Raw genomic sequence first — 5982 nt, 5'->3', positions numbered from 1 at the left:
TGAGAAACGACAAGACAACTCCCTTGATCACTTTTTCCTTCTTCTTCCGTCTCCCTCCCACCTTACTGTATTCTTCTGGAGTACTAAAGGGACCTCCCGGGGATGTTTTCATTTTGAGCAGAAGACAGATGCCAGTGCCGATTTGAAGACATCACATGACTGAGCAACTAAGTAAACATCATGGTTTTAGGAAGGGAATTGGGATGCAGCCTACTCCTTCATACTGATGCAGCCTCCTTATCCATGCTCTTCTTAATGATCATAGAGCAGTGTTGGCAGACTTTTTCTGCAAAGGGTCAGAGTAAATATTCTAGGCATTGTGCTCCCTTTCATTTCTACCCAACCTACTCCACTTTGCCATGTAGTGTGAAAGCAGCCATAGACAATACAAATGAGTGTGGCAGGGGTCCATTCAACTGTGTTTGTAGAAACTGAAACTTGAACTTTATACAATTTTCACAGGTCATGAAATAGTATCTTTCTTTTAATTCTTTTCAGTCATCGGAAAACAAAAATCATGCTTAGCTCACAGGTTGTACAAAAACAGGCTGTAGTCAGATTTGGCTGGTGGGCCATGGTTTTTCTGTCCCTTTTGTAGGGAACACTTATGGGATGTCCCTTATATGTATACTGATGAATCTAACCTAGTCAGAGTTGATACCCAACGAAAATAAACATAAGGGGGACATAATTGCCTCAACCCTCGTTGTTGTTCTTGTTGTTGCTTTGTCACTAAGTAATGTCCAATTCTATGTGACCCCGTGGACTCTAGCCCACCAGGCCCCTCTGTCCATATGCTTCTCCAGGGAAGAATACTGGAGTGGGTTGCCATTTTCTTCTCCAGGAGGATCTTCCCAACCCAGGGATCAAACCTGCATCTCCTGCATTGCAGGCTGATTCTTTACCACTGAGCTACCTGGGAAGCCAACCCTAGTTAGGATCCCAGAATTTTCAGGATTATTTTCCTTATCTCTCTACATTTCAAGATGATCAGGTGGTGGACCACACACATAAGATAACTGCCCACATGACCTGGTAATCAAACTTTGTTCTATGCTTATTCAGAGACCAAGTTCTGCTGGACTGTGCCCCATATTTATTTCTTATTTATTTTCCTTTCCCCTCATCTTTGGGATTCTCCGCAGGTGATGTCTGCCAGCATTTATGGAAGGCAGATGCCTGTCTGTCTACTGATCCACTCAGTAATCAAGGAAGCTTCCCAGGGAAGAAGTGTGGATAAAGCTCCATATAAAGAGGTGAGGTAGTTGTTGGGAGGGCTTCAAACTGCTGAGTCATTGCTGCGTCATCATTTACAAGTTGCCATTTCTGTTACAAGGCAAATGTGAGGGTGTGTGAATTTATGTACAATTTATAACATCAAATTCAGTGAAACATTTGCCAGTAGCTTTATACAGGGTGGATCAAAGTAAAGGACAGAAGCCTAGAGACTGGAAAGAAAAGGAGATTAAGATTTCATCACAGCTCCAGATTTCAGCCACACATCAAAGGTGTTTGTTCTGTTGGCTTGTTTTAAGAACATGCTTAAATGGGTTACTGTATAATTTATTTGTCAAAGTAAGGATTTTAAATGCCGTTAAACTAAAGACATTATGAGAAAACCAATTTTCTCTCTCTCTTTTTTTTTTTTTTGGTATTCATCCTGAGATAAAATGCAAAGGTAAGTTGTATGTATGGGGCAAATAATTTCTCTTTTATTAGGACTCTTTCCTGTCTCATTTTTGGTTGAGATTCCCAGGTAAAAAGTCTCAAGCATTCCCACATTCCAAAGTGAGCAACTGGACCCACTAATCGGGACTTGTAAAGGAGAGTCAAAATCCTGTTTTGTGACTCTCAGCTGTCCACCTACCCCAGGCTAGGAAAGAGACCAAGATCATGGTATGGACAGAAGAGCCTGAAACTTGGAGAGATTTCTTTGGGAAAAGTTAGGCTTTGAGTTTCATGTTTCACCCAAAGTCTCATATTTCTCTTCTCAATCATGTGTAATGAAACGGCTTCTTATTCTGATATTTTTTCAACCTAAGATGGTAAAGCCTTTCTTAACTTACTGGTTGTACAAAAACAAGTCGTGGGCTGGATTTGCTCCATGGGCTGTAGTTTGCAGAGCTCTGACTTGGAAACAAAAAGAGGGGGAAATTAGTGGTTTTTTATCATAAAACTGTTTTAAAAATTATTATTTGTCCCTAAAGGTTCGAGAGGAAGAATTTTTTTTTACATGGCAATGATAGTAATTGTTCAGTCATTCATTCATGTCTGATTCTTTGTGACCCCTTGGACTGCAGCATGTCAGGCTTCCCTGTACATCACCATCTCCCAGAGTTTGTTCAAATTCACATCCATTGAGTCAGTGATGCCATCCACCATCTCATCCTCTGATAGTAATAATAATGCTGCTACTGCTGCTGCTAAGTTGCTTCAGTCGTGTCCGACTCTGTGCGACCCCATAAACGGCAGCCCACCAGGCTCCCCCGTCCCTGGGATTCTCCAGGCAAGAACACTGGAGTGGGTTGCCATTTCTTTCTCCAGTGCAGAAAAGTGAAAAGTGAAAGTGAAGTCGTTCAGTTATGTCTGACTCTTAGCGACCCCATGGACTGCGGCCCACCAGGGTCCTCCGTCCATGGGATTTTCCAGGCAAGAGTACTGGAGTGGGGTGCCATTGCCTTCTCCAAGTAATAATAATAGCTAATACTTTAATAGTGGTTTCTATGTGCCTGATGCTTTTGAAGTACTTTGCTCTATTTACTCATTTAGTGCTCATGATACAGCAATGAGTTAAATATTCAACACGATTAAATAGTTTAGCCAAATTCTCAGTTTTAGCGAAAATAGCAGGGCCTAGATGCAAATCCAAGTGACCTCATTCTAGCATGGCACACTTAACTACAAGGCTAGTTTCTCACTTACGTTGGTCACACACCCAGTGAAGCCCACTGTTTCTGCTTGAGTGTTCTCCACAAGGTCTAGACAGTTTAGCAGGGTGTTCTCCTTTAGAACCTGTCTTCAAGGGGGTGTCTGAAGTCAGAGGGATAGAAAAATGCTGAGCAATCTTCAATATAAGTCAACACACATTTTTCAAAATTCTTGAGTGACATAATTTTAGCACGCAAACTGATCATCACAGGAAGGCTTCCAGAAAAGTTTTTTAAAATGAAGAAGAAGAAAGAAAGCTTTATTTGATTGGGTGGGTCCACTGGGGACATGGTGAGTCTGATTGTCCTTTGGGAACTCAATAGGCCTCCAACCAGCAGAGTGTTTTACTATCTAATCTCCAAGTCACTAATCAAAATGAGGATTGTAGCCTGTAAGGAGAAAATTCGTCATGAAGGATTCCATGTCTGTGAAAGTTTTTTCATATATGTGGCCAATTGTAATCAGTCTCTGAAACAAGTTATGCTTTATGTTCTATGTATGAATCAAGTATGTGTGTGTTGAGAAAGGACCACACTTCATTTGTGTGGGGAGGACAAGAAGGACCCTATAAAAGCCTGTGGATTCTGCAAGATTCTAGCTGTACCACTTTTGTACTGATTAACACCTGGCAAATTCCTTTCCCTCTCTAGCAGCCAATTACGTCTCTGAAAAAAATAAAATAGCAATGATAATATTACTAAATTCACAGGGTCATTGAAAAGATTAAAGACAATAATGTATGTGCATTGCAAGCTATAAAAAATACATATATTAATATCTTTTAATAAAGCCAATGAAAAAAGACAAATCAAGCTGAATCTAAAGGAACTCTATTGCTACCTGCATCAGCAAATCAAGATAAGACAGTTGCTATTTTGTTTCAATAATAGCTCGAAGGCAACTAACAGTATAACCTCTATTGCAGGTAGTTTCTGAGAAAATACAGAGTCGGTATCACTTTAGAAATGTCTTAGGGGATAGATTTTCCTGGAGGAGGAAATGGCAACCCACTCCAGTATTCTTGCCTGGAAAATCCCATGGACAGAGGAGCCTGACAGGCTACACTCTATGGGGTCACAGAGTCAGACACGACTGAACATGCATGCCAAAAAAAGGGAGATCGATTTTATGAAAATGTTTGTTTTACCTTCCTTTTAATGAGAAGTATTTTCCCAGTTTTGGTCTAAACTTTCTATGTTTTAAAAGAAAGTCGCTCTTTTCGTGCCTAGCGCAGCCATGACTCAGGGTCCTAAGAAGCGTGTAGCAGCTCCAAAACGTTGGATGCTGGACAAAGTGACTGGTGTGTTTGTTCCTCGTCCATCTACGTGGCCCCAGAAGCTGAGGGAATGTTTCCCCCTAATCATTTTCTTAAGGAACAGACTTAAGTATGCCCTAACAGGAGATGAAGTAAAGAAGATTTGCATGCAGTATTTCATTAAGATGGATGGCAAAGTCCACACTGATATAACCTACCCTGCTGGTATTATGGATGTAATCAGCATAGATAAGACTGGAAAGAGTTTTCATTTGATCTACGACACCAAGGGTCGCTTTGCTGTTCATCGTGTTACACCTGAGGAGGCCAAGTGTAAACTGTACAGTGTGAAAGATCTTTGTGGGGACAAAAGGAGTCTCTCATCCAGTGATCCATGATGTTCGCACCATCTGTTACCCTGATCCCCTCCTCAAGGTGAATGACACCATCCAAATTGACTTGGAGACTGGTAAGACTACTGATTTCATCAGATTTGACACTGGTAACCTGTGCATGGTGACTGGAGTTGCTAACCTGGGAAGAATTGGTGTGATTACCAATCCAGGTTCCTTTAACGTAGTTCATGTGAAAGACGTGAATGGCAACAGCTTTGCCACACGGCTCTCGAACATCTTCCTTATTGGCAAAGGCAACAAACCATGTATCTCCCTTCCCTGTGGAAAGGGTATTCTCCTTACCACTGCTAAGGAGAGAGACAAGAGACTGGCAGCCAAACAGAGCAGGGGATAAAATGATCTCTATGTGATGTGATTGGAAAAGTCTTTGTACCTAATTAAAGATAATTCCAAGTGATTAATAAAAAAAAAAAGAAAAAAGAAACTCAACTACTAAAGTTAGAAATGGGTGTGGTGGCCTCTTAAGAAAAAGGCATACTATTTGATTAAAATTTCAGCTCTTCTGATAGTTCTTAGCTTGGGTTAACTAACATTCAAGAATAAATTGATTTTTTTTCTGTTGTGTCATTTAAAACTGCCAGTGTTATCCATTCCAAGGTTTACCTTTATTATCAGCCCCCTCTGCCATCACCCAAAATTAAATTGCTGGCTTTCCTCAAAATGTTCTTATTTTTGATCAGATAAAATTTGCCTTCTTTGTAGTTTCAAGATGAATAGGGTGTACATGGGATTTGGGCTTCGTGTTGATTGAAAGTATAGCTCTCTAGCAACAAGGATCTTGCTGGCTGACTTCTGTTTCATGTAAACACAAGCAGAACAGAAAGAAAAATGTGTTACACACTTGTATGTGTTAGCTCAGGCTACCATAACACAGTAACAGGAGTTGGATGGTTTAAACAACAGACTGATTTCTCATAGTTCTGAAATCGGTAAAGTCCACGATCAAGGTGCTGGCTGATTTGGTTCTTGATCAAGGCTTTGCTGCTAGAGTGTAGATAGGTGTATTCTCATTATGTCCTCACATTGAAGGGAGAGAGGGAGAGAGAGAAAGGGAGAGAGAGGAAGAGAGAAATAGAGAGGAGGGAGAGAGAATGGAAGAGGGAAAGAGAAAGAGAAGTAAAGGGAGAAAGGAGAAGAAGCAAGCGAGCTCCCTGGTCTTTATAAGGGCACTAATTCCATGATGGGGGCTCCATCCTCATGACCTAATTAGTTCCAAAGTCCTCACCTTCTAATACCATCGCATTGGAGATTAGGGCTTCAACATATGAATTCTAGGGGGAGCAGGAATCAGTCCATAGTGCTGTAGAGAAAGACAGCTTCTCTGCAGCAAATCCTCAAATGGGATTGTTCTTGCTTGCTTTGGAGACAAAACATAAACAATTA

The 5982-nt window shown here is 41.0% G+C and overlaps 1 pseudogene; it reads left to right on the top strand.

Moving 5' to 3' along the window:
• Positions 1 to 4164: 4164 nt before the first annotated feature.
• On the top strand, positions 4165 to 4933 carry LOC102279236 (small ribosomal subunit protein eS4, X isoform-like; annotated as a pseudogene).
• The last annotated feature ends 1049 nt before the right edge of the window (positions 4934 to 5982 follow it).

This window comes from Bos mutus, chromosome 1 (genome assembly GCF_027580195.1).
Source record: "Bos mutus isolate GX-2022 chromosome 1, NWIPB_WYAK_1.1, whole genome shotgun sequence".
Taxonomy (NCBI): Eukaryota; Metazoa; Chordata; class Mammalia; order Artiodactyla; family Bovidae; genus Bos; species Bos mutus.
The sequence above is the reverse complement of the archived record's forward strand: the minus strand, read 5'-3'. Positions and strand labels throughout refer to the sequence as shown.